The sequence below is a fragment of the Balaenoptera acutorostrata genome, chromosome 8 (genome assembly GCF_949987535.1).
Source record: "Balaenoptera acutorostrata chromosome 8, mBalAcu1.1, whole genome shotgun sequence".
Taxonomy (NCBI): domain Eukaryota; kingdom Metazoa; phylum Chordata; class Mammalia; order Artiodactyla; family Balaenopteridae; genus Balaenoptera; species Balaenoptera acutorostrata.
Window position 1 is genome coordinate 114,134,118 of NC_080071.1, and position 21,641 is coordinate 114,155,758.

Below are 21,641 nucleotides of genomic sequence, written 5' to 3' on the forward strand. Positions count from 1 at the left end.
GCATTTAGCTTGGTATTAATTCATTAATATAGTATACCAATTAATCTAATAAGAAAAATTGCATGATTCCCTACATAGATATCTAAAAACCTTTGACAAAATTTAATGTCTTCCCTGATGAAAACGCAAGAAGATAGGAATTGATGTATATTTTCTTAACATGATAAAATACACACACACACAGGCCCTTAATCCTCACACCAGTATCTCACTTAATGGAGAAGTATTTGAGGCATTTCTAGTAAAATCAGGAACAAGGGAAGGATACCCCCTAACTCCACTCCTAGTCAACATTATATTGTAGTCAGTGCAATTATACAAGATAAATCAAATAGAGGCAAAAGCATTGGAAAAGAAAAAGTAAAAACTATATTTGCAGATGACATGGTATTATGCCTGGAAAAGATGTGTATCAATGATGAAATTAACTCAAACATTAAAAATTCAGATTTAGTATAAATTAATATACAGAAATCAACCACCTCCATAGACATAATAACCTGACAGAGGATATACTAGTACAGAAAACCTCGTTTACATTACCAACCAAGAAGATAAAATAGGAAAAATCATACAAAGAAATGTACAAAACCAGAGGAAAACTTTAAAATTCCTCAAAGTCACAAAAATAGAACTGGAGAAATAGAAGTCTTTCACTGTTCTATGATAGAAAGATTCAACATTGTAAAATGTCAGTTTTCTCTAAGTTACTGTATAAAATTAACACAATTCCAATAAAAATACCAACAAGTTTCTTTTGGAGTTAATACTCCAAAAGTTAAGACAAGTTAATACTCAAGTTCATATGAAAAACTTGCAAGAATAGCCAGGAAAACACTGAGAAAGAGAAGGCATAAAGGGAAAAATAATTCTACCATACAGGAAACATGCTACAGTTGACCCTAAAACAACAGGGGCTTGGACTGCACAAGTCCACTCACACGGATTTCTTTTGATAGTAAATACTACAGTAGTAAGTGATCCAGGGTTGGTTGAATCCAAAGATGTGGAGGGACCCTTGGATGCGGTGGGACAACTATATAGGGAGTTTTGACTGCGTGGAGGGTCAGAGACCCTAACAGTGTGGTGCTGGTGTGTGAATAAACAGAGCAGGGACAAAGTCCAGAAACAGACCCAAGTTCATATAGAAATACATGTATGATAAAGACAGCACCTCAAATCACTGGGTCCAAAAATGAACTTTTTAAATAAACCATGTTGGGACAACTGGTTGGCCACTTAACCATAAAGAATATTGCATTCATACCTCAAACAATACACCAAATACAGTAGGAATCTAAATGTAAACGTAACAATGAGACCATACAAATAGAAAAAAAAAATACATGTGAATGTCTTTATAACCTAGGTGAAAGGAATGGTTATCTGAAAATGATTCAAACTCCAGATGCAATAAAAGATTAATAAATTTGACTACCTGAATTTTTTAAAGTAGCATGTATATTAGTTTTATATGGCTGTTATTACAAATTATCACAAACCTAGTGGCTTAAAACAACACAAAGTTAATACCCTACAGTTTGTAGGTCAGAATTCTGACTGGTCTCACTGGTCTAAAATCAAAGTTGGCTTCATTGTCAGGAGGGCTGCACTGCTTCCCAGAGGCTCTGGGGGAGAATCTGTGTCCTTGCCTTTCTAGCTTCTTAGATGCTGCCTATATGCCTTGGCTCATGGCCCTTTCCTCCACCTTCAAAACCAGCGATGTTCCAGCTCTCTGATCTTTTTTCCATAGTCATATATCCCTCTCACCACAGGCAAGAATATTTCTTAGCTTTTAGGATCCTTGTGATGACTTGAGGGTCCTTAATTTAATCATATCTGCAGAGTACATTTTGCCACATAAGGTAACATGTTTATAGCTTCTGGAAATTAGGACATGGCCATCTTTGAGGGGTATTAACCATGCCTAATACACAGAGCAAAACAAACCCCCCAAAATCAGAAGACTATTGACAAGCTGGGAGAAAATACATGTAATATATCATAGATAAGGGCTAATATCCCTAATATACAAAGAACTCTTAAATTAAGGGGAAAATGCCAAAAATTTAATAGAAAAATGAGCAAAAGTCATGGACAATGCACCAAAAATTATGAAACTGGCCTTTGAACATATGAGAGGTTCATGCTCACTCATAACTAGAGAAATGCAAATTAAAACTGCACTGAGATACCACTTCTTGTCTATCTATCTGACTGGAGAAAATTTACACGTGTCATAACTCTTTGTATTGGGGAGACTTCTGCATAAACACACAGTCTCACACACTGCTGGTGAAAATGTAAACTGGTGTGACCTTCTTGGAGGAAAATTTGGCAACGTCCAGCAAATCTCCATGTATATTTATCATTTGGGTGAGAATTCTCACTTTTTGGAATTTTCCCTAAATGGAAGTACACTTCCAGCAAAATAAAAATACATAACCACGTGATTATTCATTGTCATATGAATTGTTTGTAACTGTAAATTGTTGCTTAAAATATCTCTAACTTATCCTTACTCTCCATCTTTTTCCCTATCCTTATTTTATGGCTTACCTTTTGGGTTGGGTTATAAAGCACTACTTAATTTTGTAATCCTTTCTGGACAGTTTCTACACTACTTTCTGTGTAGTAGCGCTGAATAAACGTTTACTGATTTGAAAATTATTAGGGCTAAACAATCATTTGTTGTAAGAAATTTCATTCTGGAATAAAGCTTTCATATAACTAACACTATATGGCTTATTAATTTTGGATTTATCCAAGATTTTTGTCTACTCTACTTTTTTCATGGTTCTTATGAAGTTTCTGTTTTATCCCAGCCAGTCTTAACTAGGGACATTTGGTTTCTTCAATAAGTAAACCTCGGAGGCTAGGGCACAGGGCTGAATTCAGCACAGCCACTTAGGGCACGATTCCGCTGGACTTGCTCCACTTTTGCAGTCACAACTGAGCAGATCATTGTTCTATGACAGCATTATTGTCATTAATGAAATTTATAAATGGAAGTCGCTTAAGTAGTGCCTGTTTATTCTCCTGGGGCTTGGTAACAATACAGATAAACACACATACATGCTCTAACAATTGTTCCATTTTTTGAAACGTAAAGATTCGTGTTCTTTCATTAATATAGTTATTTATTTAACCATCATTTATTAAGCAACTATTAATCAGATACTGTGCCAGGTTTTTAAAATCAAAAGTCTGTGGCCTTTGAACCAAAAAAGTTTCATGATTTCACATTTTAACAACTTATTTTCTGGATCTTTTATGTTTGTATTCAGATCCTGTCTTTAGACTGTCTTCTGAAATTTGTGTGTGTGTGTGTGTGTGTGTGTGTATGAATGTACATATACACATACACATATATTACTTTGTGTGTATGTATATATATAATGTGTGTTATTGTACCTCTATAGACCCATATGTTCCCTTTATATTTGGGAACCTATAAGCAAAATAATAACCTAAGTGCAAAGAAGGGGGGGAAATTCCCCTCATGCACACACATTTATTTTAAGTTGGCCTAAGCCCATCAAATTCAGGGCTCAGATCAGCATCCTCACATGTCTGAAATGGCTGCATAAGGCGGACGGTGGAATGTATTTAAACTAAACTTGCATGTAGGAAATTCATTATCCAATCCTCTACTCTAGCATGGGGATAGCGGCTATGGTTTTCCAACAACCTATAGAATGCAGTCCTATGAAAATAATATAAACATATTTTTGAGCGAATCTCTATCAAAAGTTACCAATGAGGTATCTTTCTCACTAGGTGCTAAAAGAATTTTACAAGTATCTTATTAATCCTCATAATTTTTACCTGATGATTTATGGGTTTCCATTTTTTGATGTTTCTCATAATAGAAGCATAGAAAAATATGATTATTGAAAGGAGCCTGGAACCACTCTTCCTGCTTGCTTTATAGATGGGGAAATTGGGCTTACATTACATTTAGGACCACACAAGGGATTTATAGAGAGAACTGAGGGTTGGCTATGAGGTTTCCTCATCCACTGTTCAGCACCCTAACCACCAGACCTGTGGACCTTTAAGTGCCCCGGGGCTTAGCAGAACCGCTCTAAAGGATGCCTTAGAAGGACATGGAGATACAAAATCATAGTTATGATGACCCACAGTTCTTCTTTACTTATACAGGAGTTGGTATGTAGAAGGTTGCAACACAACACAAGCAAGATTTTTAAAAACTCACTCTAGATCAGGAGTTGGTACCCACAGGCAAAATCTTGCCTATTTTACCAAACAAAATTTTGTTGGAACAAAGTCATATCTGTTTCAGCTCCAGCTACAGATTTGAGTAGTTGTGAAAGTGACCATAAGGATATGGCCAGTAAAGCAGAAAATATTTATCATTTGGCCCTTAAAAATTTGCTGACCCCCCACTATAGAAAATATTGTCCTCTTACAAGCTCTAACTATAAACATGAATAACTATACTTTAAAAGACTGCTAATGATTATAATTTTGAGTCACACTTTGAAACAACTATGGTAATTAAATGCATATTATAAATTCTAATGAGCCCTCAAGTTTCCGATATAAGTTGTTCTACAGCATATATACTCCTGCAGAATCTGAGACATTCCATTTTTAATAGTAAGAAGAGGAGTCATTTTAGCTAATTAACTTTTCAAATAAACCTAAATTAACTTTCTAAAGCCAGCAATAACTACTGCTAAGAATACTTTCCAATAATTAAAATAGTGTTCCTAATGAATGGATATCTACTATAACTTCCTTTACAAAGACAGTTATAGTTGCTTTTATAGTTTCATTTTGTCCTTTGTGCATTCAAGATTATTGTATTTCCCCAAAATGTAAACATGAACTTTTTTCAATCTATTTTTATGAATTAGGAATATAAGATTTATCAAATTTCTAGATTATCCTATAAAATCTTAAAATTGTAAGGTTACTCTTTGGGCAGTTACAGTAATTTTTAAAAATTTTTTATTTTATATTGGAGCATAGTTGATTAACAATGTTGTGTTAGTTTCAGGTGTACAGCAAAGTGATTCAGTTATAAATATACATGTATCTGTTCTTTTTCAATTACAGTAAATTTAAAGGAATATTACAAAGAATGGGTCCCAGAGTTTCTTATGAAAGGAACAGAATTTGGAGATACATTCTGGAGATATATTGGGGATAAAATAAAGGAAAAGTCTAAAGCTGAAATTGGCATATAAGGGATTGAAATAAAGTAGCACCATAATAAATTATTAGTTTCTAGGAAATATCTTCTAGTCTTCACAGAGAATCTGTGGATTCTGCCTTTATACTATTTGGGAAAGGATAGATTACGGTAAGGATAGATTATGGTAATAAACCACCCCCAGATACCCATAGCTTGACATGCAAGCTTATTTCTTCCTCACACTACATGTTGGCAGGGGCCTCTGCTCATGGTAGTCATTCTATGTCCCGAGCTTTAGATAAAATACCATCTTGGGCATTGCTGGTTGACATGCCAGAACAAAAGAGCACGTTGGAGGGTTGCACTTGCACCATAAATGCTTCAACTTGGAATGTCACTTTTGCTAAGGACTCATTGGCCAGAATGAGTCACATGACCCTGTCCAACCACAAGGGAGCAGAAGTTGCAATCCCATCATGTGCACATAAGGGATAGAGTAGAAATATTTATTAACAACTCATTGAATATTTAGGTTAATGATTAAGGACTCAGCCTTCAGGCCAGGCTCGTTAAATGTTCGTGCTTCACTTTGCTCATCTGTAAAATGAAAATACTAAACCTCATAGAAATGTGAGGATTAAATGAGTTAACACGTATAAAGTTCTTAGAAGAGTATCGACATATGGTAAAGTGTTATTTTTGTCATTTTATTTCAAGCTTTGTACTTGCCACACTGCTCTTCAGAGCCAAAAACAGAGGAGGGCAGCCTTAGGAATGCTGACTCGGGCCCAGCAGAGAGGCCTATGAGAAGTATTCTTGATGAAAGAAATCAGAATGCTAGGTCTTCCTTCTAAGTAATATTGATCCTGGAGGCAAGAGACATGCCATTAATGAGGAAATGAATTAGTTTAACAGAAGCTAGAGGACCAGGGGGATAAAGACACCAAGCTGACAATAGGTCTTGTGAAATATGGTCAGAGAATGAATTTAGGGTATGAACGTAAAACACAGACACAGTGAGTGGAAGGTGCTGGGTAGGACTAGTGTATAGTATATATACATTTGGGTAATACAGTATATGAATGAATCCCTTTTAATAAGTGGCTTGTAAGGCTTCCATCAGACTAAATATGAGAGTTAAAGTAGAAGACTCCCATTAGAAAGGGCAAAGGCAATACCGAAAGAAGAGAAATGGGAAGAAAGAGATAGTGAACCAAGAACTAGTGTCCAGGATGTGTAGTCAGCTCCCGTCCTATGTAGACCACAGCAACCGGTGGACTGATGGCACTGTTCATTCCTATCGGAGCTGTTGCCTCAGCACTGGCACCAGTACGACTGCTCTGAATCTATGACCGGATATCCACCCATGACCACCCATGCAGCAATACGCAGTCCAACAACTCTGGACTGTTAGGTACCAGATAAGGAGATGAGCAGACGTGATTTCCTCTTCCATGAGCTAATAACAAGAGAGACAGAAAAGTTACTAACCCACCTATAACATAAATCAGAATGAAATAAATTCTACACTGCATACATATGCCAAATTTTATGAGCACACAGGAGGAGGGGAGATCCATTTTCAGTAGAAAATCAGGGAATACTTTTTGGAGGAAACAGCATTTTAATTGAGATTTTAAAGAAGAGTGATGAAAGTGGAAGGATGTAATGAATACCAAGCTAATGATATATCATGAGTGACCATAAACTGAATAAGAGTGACCACTTGGAGGAGGTAGAGGAGAAATAAATTTTAACAAGTAAAAGGAGCTTTGTTGTTTTTTCACCCACAAGTAATAATTCAGCAGCACACTTTAGAAGGTCTGATTTCCACAATCGGTCTATATTTCTAAAACTCCCTGTTATTCCTTCCCCAAAATATTAATTACAACTTAAAAATGGCTATTTGATTTGAATTTTATTTCTGTAGTCTTCAAATGTAAGCTCCACAGTCTACGTTTTCCTAGGTGGTCACAAGTTCAAAAGATCGTAGAGCTGAAAAGAAATTTCAGCCCAAATTTCTGCTTTAGAGATGGAAGGTCAAGTAAGCAAATGACTGACCCACATTTACAGAGTGCCAGACTCGACACTAGAACTCCTGTCATAATACTGAATGTACAGTTGCTTTAAAGGACAAAAGAATCAAGAAAACAAACATGAGTCCAGAGCTACTCTTATGATTTTTCTGTGAATATTCCATATCAGAAGCAAGGTGACTTATAGCCATAAAATCGTAAGTAATCTGAGTAAACATGGAATTATTCATTAAACCCTAAATGTCTAATGGAGGGGTCACCACTTGAAGCCTGTGTGTGTTTTGGCCAAATAAAAGGAAGCCCTACTGCACAAGGTAGGGATTATGTTTATGGAACATAAACAAGAGGTGGGGGAAGTTAGAAATACAAATTCTAAATGTCTGTGTCAATTAACGACAGGCCCATACAGTTAATAATAAAAAATACAATGTCTGGGTCATGTTATGAGTGTTTGAAATGAACATCAAGGAAGCCCTGCTTTGCCAACTCTGCCAAAGACAGAGATGGCACAGGGCCACGATGCACCATGACAATTCTTGCTTCCACTTGTGAAAGCCTCCAAGTACCTCATTTTGGATGCCACGAGAAACTGCAAGCCTACTGGGTTTGTGAATAGAAGATGGACATTCAAGGAACAAATCTTTGACTCTGTAGCAACCAAGACAGCTCTATCTAAAACTTCTTGTTCCCAAACAGGAGCATAAAGGATATTTGCACATTCTAACTTTACGTGAAGAATCAGCTCTTGGAAATCCCAAGAGAAAGTTTTCATAAGGATTTATCCACACTTTCTTCTTTGGTTTCCTCAACTCAGAAGCAGGAAACCTTCCAGACATCCTGAACCTCTGACCCTTTTGTGATTTTTCCCATCAACATATGCAAATATCCATGCAGCAATTCAAAAATCTCTTCTCACTGCATTATAGCATGGCCTTATATTAGACCTATATCTAGAACACTACCATTTCCAATCCACTATTGAATGAGTTTAATTGCACGTTTCTTGGGAAAAAGATCTCATTGGCTCAGAAATGTCAGAAGTCTACTATCACATGTACCTATCTGGTTTCCAAAATGATTTTCCCAAGCCACCCTAAGTGACTCGCTCAGAATGTTTCCTGCTAGCAAGTGAATCAGCTTTTGCCTTTCACCCAGTCTCAGCTCATTCCTTCTCTGTGACAATATCAGGACATCCACATCTGACAATGGTCCCAGCTAATTAATTTACTCCAATGTCTAGCAGCCTTTTGACAAGGAAAATAATCTACGTTGTATTTATTGCAGAATCTCTACCACTAGGACAAAGATGAATGCAAACTTCACACAACCATTTTTCATTATCTGAAGTTGAAAGTGATTTTCAAATGTTAACTTTAAAATTAGGAGGAGGGAGATAACAGTTCTACTTTGAAACTGCCTGGAAATGGAATGTCTATAACAATGGTTTAGCATCAAGCCAGAAAAATAAACTCTCCTGCTACCATCATAAATGGGCCAGAAATAAACCTCGGGGTCACGCACAAAGAACAGGCAGTGGAATTGGATTTCCAAAATAAATGATATGAAACTCAGCATAATGTATCTTCAAATAGTGGTATCTTCCCCTACCTCCCATCCTTCTGACCCTGGATAGCGGGGTAGCAATCCCTCCCTCTGTAAACTGCGCATACCACTGTCATAATATGGCTGAAATTGGAAAAATCTAAATGTGAACCCAGACAACATCTACAATGCCCAACTCTGATCTCTGTCTTAAGCAGACTATCCAGTAGTTCCATTCACTTCGGCTGTACTCTAAAATACTTTCTCATGAGTTTTATCTTTCTAGCATTATCCTTCCTAATATTCCTTAACCTTGGGATTATAAATGTTAAATTAATAATTGTTCATTTCGGTGATAATCTGAAACTCATTCCCTTCTTCCTTCTGAAGGCCAGAGTAATCGTCCAATAAAAGTTCTACCAAGGTCAGGAATGACCTAATTTACTTGTAATTATTAATTCTTCTCTGACCTCTTAACCATAAATAAAGCCTTGGCATTGGAAAAGACATGTGAAACAGGACAAGACAATTTTCAAAAGTCAGGGAATAAAGGAGCAGTGGAGAAAAAGAGAACAGATTTTCTAAATTTAAAAAACTCCTTGTGCTTTCTTGAAATAATGATTTATATTCTTTGAGTCCACAAGAGAGTAACTGAATATGCGTGATGCAATGCTGGAATTTTAGGTATTTTGCCTAAAGGTTATTAACAATTAGTACCCCTGGGGGAAAAATCATAGTTAGAATAATAACCCTCTCTCAAAGGATGACTGAAATTGGACTTGTAATCTGGTTGTAATAAAATACATTATGTTTATATTAGAGCCCCACATGTTAAGAGGAATACTGACAAACTGAAATAAGTCCAGTAGGTGAGTAAGTGGGGTCTGACATGTAAGTTGTATGAGTAGCAATGGAAGAACCTACACTGCTTCCTTTGGAAAAGTGAAGACTGAGGCCAAACATATCAAACTGTCTTAATATTTCAAAGGGATGGTACACAGAAGAGGAAACAGTCATTGCAAGTAGAGATGCTGTTGGCGGCGTTCGGGCCAGAGAGTCATCCAACACGAAGGGCACCTGGCCTCTCTCCATCCGCTGTAGCAGAATCCACCGGACACGATACCTGAAAGATGGTCTCCCAGGCTTTGCTTGGACACTTGCACTGGCACAGAGCTCACTATCCCAGGAACACCCTCCTCCATGTTAGAGAACAGAACAGAGGACATTTCTTTCTAGCGCTGAGTTGCCATCCCTCAGGTTCTAACCTAGACAACTAGTTAACCAGATCTGTCCTACTGAATATCCCAGGATACTGCTAATCCCGTCTCCACAAGATAACTCACTGCACTTCTTTTTTAATGAAGTATAGTTGATGTATAATATTATATAAATTATAGGTATATAATATAGTGATTCACAATTTTTAAAGGTTATGCCACATTTATAGTTATTATAAAACATTTGCTATATTTCCTGTGTTATACAATATCCTTATAGCTTATTTTATACCTAGTAGTTTGTACCTCTTAATCTCCTACCCCTATATTGCCCTTCCCTCTTCCCTTTCCCCACTGGTAACCACTAGTTTGTTTCCTACGTCTATGAGCCTGCTTCTTCTTTGTTATATTCACTAGTTTGTTGTATCTTTTAGATTCCACATGTGACATCATACAGTATTTATCTTTGTCTGTCTGACTTATTTCACTTAGCATAATGCCCTACAAATCCATCCATGTTGCTGCAAAGGGCAAGACTGCATTCTTTTTTATGGCTGAATAGTATTCCATTGTGTGTGTGTGTGTGTGTGTGTGTGTGTGTGTGTGTGTGTATCACATCTTCTTTACCCATTTATCTGCTGATGGGCACTAAGGTTGCTTCCATGTAAATAATTCTGCTATGAATATTGGGGTACATGTATCTTTTCGAATTAGTGTTTTTGGTTTTTTTTGGATATATACCCAGGAGTGGAATTGCTGGGTCATATGGTAGTTATATAGGTCTATCCCTTAGTTTTCTATGTGTCAAACTAAATATTTTCAATTCCTTTCACCATTATTAATTTAGTATTCAGCACCTCATACCATTTTAGTCATGGACCTTCTGGATACTCTCTGGTTTGTAATGTCCTTAACTGACATCTAAAATAAGTACTCTTGATACAGTATTATCAGCAAGAGGACTGAATAGAACTTTTATTTTCCCTGTTGAAGAAAATCGGTTAGTATGTGTTAGCTGAACACCTGTCATGTTCAACCCTATGCTTAGCCATCATTTGATATATAACAGAAGTGGAAGGACAGGTGCTGAAAATATCTGTAGAATCAAAATTGAGGTACATGGGATAATTCTGGAGTTTTTGCAAGATGTAAACCATTATGTGGACAAATGTGATACAGTCTCAAATTCATGGTGGATTAAAAAAAAATGGAGCCCAGGCAGGCTGAGGAATCTATGTGATGAGTTGTAGATCAGGAGGACCTACCTAGGCTGTATCTTGAAGGATGGGTAGGATTTGTCTGTCTGGAACAGAGACACTGACAATGAGGGAGTGTGTGTGTAGGAATAATCAGTAATAAAGAAGGTCAGCATTGGTAGGGACATGTGTGGCTAGAAATAGAAATATTTAGATTTGTACTGTAAAATTTCCACTAGGACTTTCTTCCATTCTAAATATGCTTTGCTTAACTTTGCTAAAAAATTTTCCAGGACTCAGATATCCACAGGTCTCTAATTTGGCAAACTAATCCTTGGTAAGATACTACCAGGAGCTAAGAGAGTAATCCTAGAACTCCCCTCAGGTGGCAAGTACAGACTTGAGAGGTGATTTTCTGGACACCCAATTTCCTTTATACCAAGCATGAGAATTCCAGGCAGTCCAGTGGGAGAGGTATTTTTGGATAGATACGACTTTTGGTACATTTTAAATTATATTATCTTGTTAACAAATGGTTCAAAGGCCAAAGTCCTAAATTGTGTATCTGATCCAAAGAATTTCTCTTTTAGTCTGGTCTTCTGTAATTGACCCCATTCATATCTTTATTTCCAAAGCCAAGATACAGGAAAATCAATTAGATAATAAAAATGAATAAATCCAGGTAAATACACATGTTGGCTTTCAATTAGCCAGTGAGTCTGTGAGTCTCCAGGGAACACTGAAGAGAGCTCATGAGACAGTGCAGTTTCCCTTTAGAGGGACCGAAACCCCAGAGCGGCTTTTTTTTTTTTCTAATAATGTGCAATTGACTTTTTTTTTTTTTTTTTTTTCAACATGCTGTGCTCATAACTTCTGTGGAAACTTAAACATTATTCAATACAACAATTTCCTGCAAAACCTTTTGAAAGTGGTCACAGACTCTGACCCTGCTCTGGTGCTCTGGGTCTGCCAGCATGCTGTTTTATTACCTCTGGAAGGTTCCGTGCCAAGACACAGTGCAAGAGTCAGAAAGAAAACCAGGTGTATAAAAGTAATTTTCTGCCTTGTTTCAAGAAGGGAAACTGTCACCTTCAACTCTCAGTAATTCTATGTATCTATCACATCTATCTTCATCACCCAACCCTTGGCCTACAAGGTAATTGGTAAGAGTTACAGATGGTTAATCCTAAAGAAAGTACTGCTGAAACCACTTGTATTAACCGTGTCTTGTTACCAATGGGAAAGCAAGGCTCTGGATGCTGAAAGGACTTTCCCAGGACCACACAGTAAGTGGCAGAATCTGGACCTGAACTTCATATCGCAGAGAAGGAACCAGGGATGGTATTTGTAAAACTAAGCAGCAGGAGAGCACAGTCACCAAGCAATCAGAACAGAGACCCTGATTATAGCACTGTGCCACCAAATACTGCCCCAGCTGGACTAGAGTGGATGTCAGTAACATTTTAAGAGATCAAGAGAAACTGTGCCCCTTATTTGTTACCTAAAGCACTTAGCTAATAAAAATAATTTACTTTTAGTTGTTGGTTGTTCTCTTTTTTCACTTATTTTCCCCCACTGTCTTCCATGCCACTAATCCTCTGAAAACTTGCCCTCTGTTTGGCAGCCCATGTCATTGTTATTTATGCTGAATGCCCTTGACTTCAAGTGTGTGTCCATCTTAACAAAATTCTAAGATTTTCTCTGCAAGTACCCACTTTATAGACTTTCAGGTCAGGCCCCAATTCTGTTTTTAATTTTTTTAAATTTAAGTATAATTGCTTTACAATGTTATGTTAGTTACTGGGGTACAGCAAAGTGATTCAAATATATACATATTCTTTTTCAGATTCTTTTCCATTATAGGTTATTACAAGATATTGAGTATAGTTCCCTGTGCTATACAGTAGGTCCTTGTTGTTTGCCTCATTTATATATAGTAGTGTGTATCTGTTATCGATTCTGTTATTAAAAGTAACTTGATCTATGTGTCTACAATTTTTCTCCAACTCACTTTATCCAAGGTGATAAGTTTAATATTTTAGGCCTGGAGTTTTATCATGGATTTTTTTTTAACTTCCCATAGTCTCTCAATCCCTTTCTTTCAAAATTATGAGATATTCTTTCATTGCTTCTGTTAACAAGGTTGTTTGCAGCCCAAGATATAATTGGTAGATAATGGGAGTAAAACTGGGGACAGAAATACATATTTGATTACTGTTACCAGTTGGAGCCTGTCCTATGATGTGCAGTGACCCATCATGCAGACAGGACATGCTTCAAAACTTCTTACTTTAGGATTGAATTTTGAAAAAAGCATAATAAAAGTCTGGTGAAGCAAGCATTCTTCCTAGCTTTATAAATCACTAACAACACATTCACATCTTCATTAAGTGTCCCATCTTTAACTTTCTAAGAGTAACTATCTTGAAACTGTGGATCCCCTTTAGCACTGGCAAACTACTGAGACAAAGGACTTTTTGCTATACTTGCTTGATCTTTTTCTTGCAATGGACTTACCAGTAAAGGCAGGCTTATCCCTAATTAACACATGAGCTGTTAGTAATTTCTCTTCTTAAGTCATCATCAATTCCTTCAATGGCTTAAGGAAAGTGTTTGGAGGATCGATAACATGCTAAGTCACTTAGGTACAAAGATGTCTAAAACATACTTCCAATTGTCTCTATGCTTTCAAAGTAAGTGAAGTGTTATGCTTGATGTTGTATGTCTTATGCTAAGCACTGTGAGAGAGGTGAGGTAACAGAAGATTGGTTCTACAAGTCAAAGACCTTAGGGGAACAAGACCCCTGTCATGAAAAAATAAGACAGTGTGTGATCGAGAGCCACATGGTTGGAACTGGTATAGAGGTCATTGAGGGTATGGATAGAGCTGCTGTTACATTTTGGAATATTCTCTGGAAGTGAAGTTGTCATTAATTGGTGGGTGTGTGTAGGGGGCATTGGGGAGGGTTGGAGCAAGAACCAGAGCATCTGGTAGGGTCTAAATGAGAGATGTCCCCTACTTGTAAAATCTAGTACTAATGGAGCAGTACAGAGTTGAGATCTGCAGTGGCTTTAACTTTCTCTCTCAGGCAGACTTACATTTGGTGAAAATCTAGGCTGATCTCCGTAGAGAATTCATATACAATATTTAATCAACAAGTGCAAATACTGAGCATCAAGTAAGCCAGGTTCTCATAATGCAACCTTGTGAAGGTTCCTGAGCCATGGAACCAGCCATAGGTTGCCAACCTCAACCAACTCTGCAACAGACATTTGCCTTCTTAGAAGTTTCCTCTGCCTTGGGAAATCTAGAGGGTGCTTCTCCCAACTACTTTACAATTTCATCCTATTCTGGATTCTTTGATTCCAGGGAACCTCTCCATCCCGGACTCTTTGTTGGATTATTTATGAAGTCTAATTTGTAATACAAAAGCACAAAATGTACTATAGTGAAAGTCTTAGAGGGGAAAAAAATGCAGTTTGTATTTTCTTATTTCACAGAGGCTCCAACATCTCTCGCCAGAATGGAAGGATGGAGGTGGGGTTCTAAAATTCCCTCCCAGGCCTCTGAATACAGAAGGCGCAAAAAGAACGGGAGGTAAGCAATAAATAAATAAATAAATTTACTACTGTAAACTCCAGAGTTACCCATATAGAGAGATATGTAGAGTTATATCCTAACAATCAATCCCTTAGGGGGAAAAAAAATCACAAGTATGCTCATGCACTAACAAGTTAGTGATTTTTTTTCCATTAAAATTAAATAGACGTCCATGGTAAATTACCCATTTCATTCCTCCTTCCAGTTTAAAAAAAAAAAAAAGGCACTTTGTCACTCCTTACTGTGGGTGTACTTCACTGTCAACACATACATTTATGTCAAGCAGGTCATTTATATTTTTGCCTGCTGGAGTTTTTCTTCTTTCAGCTTAGTAGGGAATATCTGTGATCTTTATTACCCCCCAATAAATCTACAAAATGCCTTTTGCTTGAGGCTCTTTATTTTAATTTCATATAAATAAATCACATTAGGTTCCTGGCTGTCATATTAAGATAAGCATGGATCTAAAAATAACAAATGTGTTTAAGCCAAATTTTTTCAGATTACATAGTGGTAAATTTCTCTGGGTCACCCCTAAATCCTATTGATGTTGAAATATTTTGTGGCACTTTAAGAGTGTTTCTTGAAGAACACAAACCTATTTAAACTAGAATTAGAATTATCTTCTGATCATCTACGAACCTATTTGTACAACATTACTCAACTCAAGCTTCCCATGGTTGCAATAAATCCATCTTTAATGTGGGGGTGTTTCCCCAGTTACAGCAGAGGGCAGTTTTATATCGTTGTGGGTTCATCTAATGCCTCTATCTATACTGTGTTTTATTTATTAAATATAAACAGCTCTAAACCTGAAGTTCTCATCATCTTAACATATAGTTATACTCAAAAGTCTCAAAGGCAGTCCAAGTTCAATCTATCCAATAACCAATTCTTCATCTGCCCTCACTCCACCAGACCTGCTCCTACACAGGACTCAGATCAAACCACCAGCTCCTTGGGGAAACCTTTGGACTTTTGAAGGACAGTCTCCTAAAATGTGTTTTACAGATTCCTCCACTCAGCCTGGGGTAGAATAGTCTTGATAAATGTATGTGAATTTTTCTTTCAAACAAGATTTGTACTGAAGAGGCAAAGATAAAACCCATAAGGTTTTAAAGAGTCTATTTTGTACATTTATTCAGTTGGGACCTAAATATATATTCTCTGATAGATTAACATGGCCCTGTAGTTTAAAGGGTGGACAGATTTTATAAGAGACAGGAAATCATATACATATAAAGTTAGTGTAGAGTTTCACTCTGGCATTTTTGGTATCTCCTTGCCTCGGATGACTTGAGTTCAAATACTGGGCAACTCCTTAAGTAGATAAACATGCAGATCACATACAGGTCACCTGAATAAATTATAATGTTGATCAATCCTAAAGTTAAAGGTCAAATATGAACCTGGGTGATCTTCCAATTCGGTAAATCCAGATACCTTTCTGGATTTAGTTCTGTTAGCCCCTTCTGTTACTGAACAAAAGTCAGAAAAAGATGTTACATCTTTACTTAAAGATAAAGATGTTACTTCACCCAGGGCTTCAGAGCTATGAGAAGCCTACATGCTCCCTTGTTCATCAAAAGCAGCACCGTCCGTCTATAATAAGAATCCTTGGGGATACATCTCAGCACACAGCTTTCCCCACCACCGTCCAGGGGTGACATCACCACTGAAGTATGTGGCAATACCCAATTTCCAGAGCCCTGATTTATTCTCCCTTGTGCTGGGCAGAGGGCATGACTGAGAGACAAGACTCTTATCTTGGCAGGGGTCTGGGACTGTCTGCCTCTCTGGAACAACCCCTGGTGGGTAATTGAGAAGTGACATTGATGGGTTTCCAGGGTGGCCCTGACGCTTGCACTTGCCCCGAGAAAGCAGCTATGGTTTAGAAATCCAGCCCAAGGATTGAGAGGAGGGGAAGAAAATGTAAAGCTTGCTAGCCCTGGTCTCCTTTGACCTCAGCAGACTGAGACAGTGATGCAGAGGTGGGAAACCGCGCACTGTTATTCTGTCAGCGTAGCATGAGGTTTCGCTTTTATTGCTCGCAGAGAGCGCTGAGCTCTTTGTCTGCTACACAGTCTATCCCCCAGAGGTAGCCTCTTTTTCTCTTGAAGGGATGTAAAAAACAAATCACAGTTCTTATTTTATTTGGTGTCCACCATTAAGAATTCATGCAGAGCAATTTTACTTGTTGCCAATTAAGATCTCCCAGTGGAAGTCTATGTTTTAGCAAAGGCAACCTGTTTAATACTCAGCATCACTTTAGTCTATGTAAATTAACCCCTTGAGGATAGAGACGTGCTAATTCTTAAGATGCCTGGACAATTCGATTCTAAGAACCAAGATACACAGAAGGTAAATCTCCAAGAGGCTCTGGGCTTGACTTTTCTCAGGCCATGTGTGCTTCTGCCTCTTAACTCTATTTTACAACTATAAGACAATTTCTGTATAACGTGTTAGCAAAGGATCTTCTTTTCCCCGAGATAGAATGATAGCATGTAGCGTCTCAGTAAGCAGTTTTAATGTCACTCACATTTTACCAAAACTAAGACTACTGCTGAAGGAAACTTGAGGCACTGGTGCCAATTATCTCCACCCCAAAATGTATACATATATCAAATGATGGAGAACATGAAAGAGTATTTGGAATGTGGATCATTTTATTGCACTGTTCACTCTACTTAGATAAGCAGCATTTTGAATCATGGTGGGAAGGAAAACAAAGTTTTTGTCCAGTTTTTTTTCTATCTCTTTCCTTAGGTTAAGGATCACAAATAAGCCAGAATGCAAAAGTCTATTTTGAAGAATTTTGGATACACTGAAACTATCATTTTATTGTTGGAAGGGATGGGCCTTAGGGACTCTTATTGCACCCAGAGATCTATACATGCTTGTCAATTAAACTCCTCTTGGTGATGTAGGGAACCACCATTTCTCCCCCCAGGAAGCAGGAGTTAACTGCTTTACCAGGCAAACATAGCTTGTAATCAATGGTTCTTCAGATTCTTGGAATTTGGTATTGAGGCCCTGGTTGCCCCTCAGAAAAATGGTAATGAACTTGGGATTGGCTTTCCCACATATCTATCTTCCCCTTTGACCAACAACCCAGACTATTTGCTGCTCTTTTACAAGTCACCCATCCTAGTACCTGTGAAGTAAGGGGAGAAGGATGAAGAAAGAGGTACCAGCTATGTTTTTGTATATTTGGCTACCAAACTAGATAGATCACCATTTCCCAAAATATGTTCCTTAGACCTTTAGTCAGAGTAGATGCTCCAAGAAAGATGGGATTTGGGAATTTTTTTGAGTCAAAATTATATTTTATAGTCTATATTTGATATGCATATCACATATTAGCAATATAAATGGCTCTGAATAGTTCTACAGTTAAAATAAAATCTTAAAGCTCGGTTTTACCTAGTATACCTCAAATCTGACCACAGAATACCTTTATTTTTCTTAAAATATCTGTACCATAGTGTACTAGTGTTTCTTGGGATATGCTTAGAAAAATGCTTATGTAGATGATTCTTTAGATCACTGGTTCTTACCAGGGAGAGGAGAGGATGTTGCCACTAGGAAGCATTTGGAAAATATCTGGAGACATTTTTGGTTGTCACAATGGGGGATGGTACTGGCATGTAGTGGGTAGAGGCTAGGGATTACGCTAAACACCTTATAACGCACAGGACAACCCCACCCCCATGATTAAGAGTAATCTGGCCCCAAATGTCAACAGTGCCCTGCCTGAGAAACCCTAGCCTAAACATAGCTTGTTCAAATGAAACTTCGATCTGGCATCTGTAGGTTGGCAACTGGCACTGTGCATTCACCAGATCTTGTCATTTAATTTTGGCCTTGCAAACCTACTTATTCTTCACTTACTTACAGGCTATTGATAACTCTGTCTGCAATTCAAGTTATGAAAATCTGAAATGAATGCTTTGACATTATCTGGTTCAATCACTGGCAAGCTCTTAGGTATCTGTTATATTAGTCACTTCTACCCCCGTTCTTTGAAGCTTTCCATGACATGTATTAAATACTACATAATGATCCAGCTGTATAATTATTCTAGAAAAATAAGATTATACCTATCTCTACATGTCATTTATAGGTAATGCCTTTTTTTTTTAACACCTTTATTAGAGTATAATTGCTTTACAATGGTGTGTTAGTTTCTGCTTTATAACAAAGTGAATCAGCTATACATATACATATATCCCCATATCTCCTCCCTCTTGTGTCTATGCTTCATGTAATCTCAGTGCTCAGTTATCTTAAATACTAGCTATATTGATACCTTCTTTTTATAGCTAAGGAAACTCAGTCTCAGAGATGTACCCAGTAGCCAGTTTGGATGGGCCAGGACCAGAGTCCATGTCTCCAAAACCTCTAATCCAGTCTTATTTCCATTTCTATAGTGTTATGCTGCTTCTATTTGTCATACATAATTTCACATATGTGACATGAAAGAGTAATTAACACCATAAATATTCATGAATTCAATTTGTATTTTCCAACTGTCTATGTTCTAAACTCAATCTGAGGCTGCAAATGGATGAAGATTTCTGTCAAATATCAGGAGAAAGACATTCTCAGCAGTTGTTTTCTCACACCCTTTCTTGTCAGTCACAGATATATTTAGCCAAATAAAAATAGTAACAGATGACACAAAAATCATTAAGTACAAAAGAGCATTTTTCTCCTAATCTTAACTTTCCTCATTTAAACAAATAAATGTACAGAAATGTATGATCACATTTCAACATTGACTAGTAAACAAGTTGTCACTGGGTGTGTTTATTTTTTTCTCATCAAGCAGGGAGAGGCAGAGCAAATTAAACCCACCCAGACTTGTACTCAAGTCTTAGACTAGGTTCTAGATCCTGACTCCACCCTCTTCTTCAGATGAATTCACAGAAATTTTTTTCTGCTGGTATCAAAACATAGTTGAGCTAAATGCTCTTTGCCAGACAGCTATATTTGAACTCCACGAATTCCTTTGCAATTTGAAAACCCAGAGATAGATTATAGGTCTATTTCAGTAGAATACTAAACAGGACCCCAAAATAACCAGTTATCTTGAGAGTATGATTACAGCAATATATTTGTGTCACAGCACATGGTTATGCTATAAAAAAGTGACTAAAGACTATTAAAGACTAGGAGATTCCTCCACGAAAATAAGACTTTTAATTCTTAGACCCAATCTTCTACCATTTGTCCAATTCTTTTATCATTAAGCAAGAGGCAATAACAGTATGACATGTGTTTACCATGTTTTGATCAGTCCTCAAAGATTGAGGCCATAAATTAATGCTGGCTACTATTATTGTTGGAAGATCGAAATATTCAATTTTTTCTTTTAAGTTTCTTTTAAGCTATACTTAAGTTAGCTTAAGTATAAATGGAAGACCATTAGTTAATATCAGCAGCAATGACAAGTAACCTATTCCATGAAATTTGTAACAGCTACAAATTAAAGGCATATTCAAAATCAGAAGAAGCGTATACTGAGTTATGGGAATGCTTGTTTAACTTCAGACACTTTAGTTGTGCTTATGTACATGACATGCCTTTCCCATGATGCTCGACACATCACAGAGTCTACCCCAACTCAAAAAAGGATTTTAACTATTTAATCAAAAACAGAAAAAAAAAAATCCCCACTGCTCACTGTCACTCACAAATCGTTCACCATAAAAAATTTGGCTATAGTTGCAGTTGTGATATTGTAATAACCATCAGAAAGCCTATCACTGTAAATCAGTCAAGATCTGTTTGCAAAATATAATCACGTATAATTTCACGATTCAATAAATAGTATGTAAATCTGCTATTATTGGTTTTCATTTTCTTTTCAATACTACTATTTCCATTTTCTCACTGGTAGTTATTCCGACTATTCAAATGTCATCATTGCCCTTTATTGTTATTCAAATGAAGCTTTTTTATTAGATCCTCTGACACTATATAAAAAGCTTTGCTTCTTCACCAGCAATAATCCTACTTCGAAGGAAAATGGAAGTGACTGCCCGCAAAATTCTGAGCTCTTACTTTATGTTAGGTTATGTTTGCACCTGAAATGAGATTTTAATTTAATCATATCAGAGGAAAACCAAAGGTTTTTATTAACCACCTTAAGAAAGCAGGAAAATATTCTTTTCCATGTAGGTTTTTTGGTTCAAAAACCTGTGAAACTATTATTCCTCTTCAGTGATGTGTATAAGACACACTGACCAAATTAAACTCTAATTTCTCTCATCAAGATGGTATTCATCATCTGTGCAGTTTTTCTTTTGAAAAATAGGGTAAAATTATTCTATACAAATAGTTTAAAGAAAATGTTACAACTCAGTTACATAACCTTTTAAGCATACTTTGTAGTAGATCTACAGAAAATATAATTTAAAAGGCATATAACCATAAATACACTGCTGTTGGTTTTATTAATACAACACACTGGTTCACAAAAGAAAACCTGGTTAGAGCTCCCAAAAAGAAATCTAACAAATATTGCAACAAGTTATATAAAGTTAACTGATGTGTCTCTTAGCAGCAAGCAGACCTGAAAACTGTACATTTTTGTTGTATCCTACCAGCAGTTTTTCTAGGTAGAGAAATAGAATATTGTCTATTACTATAACCACAGATCTGTTTTCTAGTAGGAAAACTAACATAAGAGCAGAACAAATGAAAATATCAGGCATTTTGCCCAAGAACTAGAATTCCTCAGAGAAGATGAATTTCAAGGTTATTAGGATTTGTTACAAGGGTGCATGTAGAACAGGCAGCATCAGCTGGTACAGAGACCAAGGGTGATGGATTTAGATAAGGTCGGACAAGAAATCCACAGGGTTAGGTCATACTTACCTG

At 36.9% G+C, this 21,641-nt stretch overlaps 1 protein-coding gene across 14 annotated transcripts in view; it reads right to left on the bottom strand.

Annotated features, from left to right (window-relative positions):
* Window positions 1-21,641, bottom strand: part of NCKAP5 (NCK associated protein 5) — a 1,062,317-nt gene that overhangs the window by 638,267 nt on the left and 402,409 nt on the right. The gene's annotated exons all lie outside the window — the stretch shown is intronic.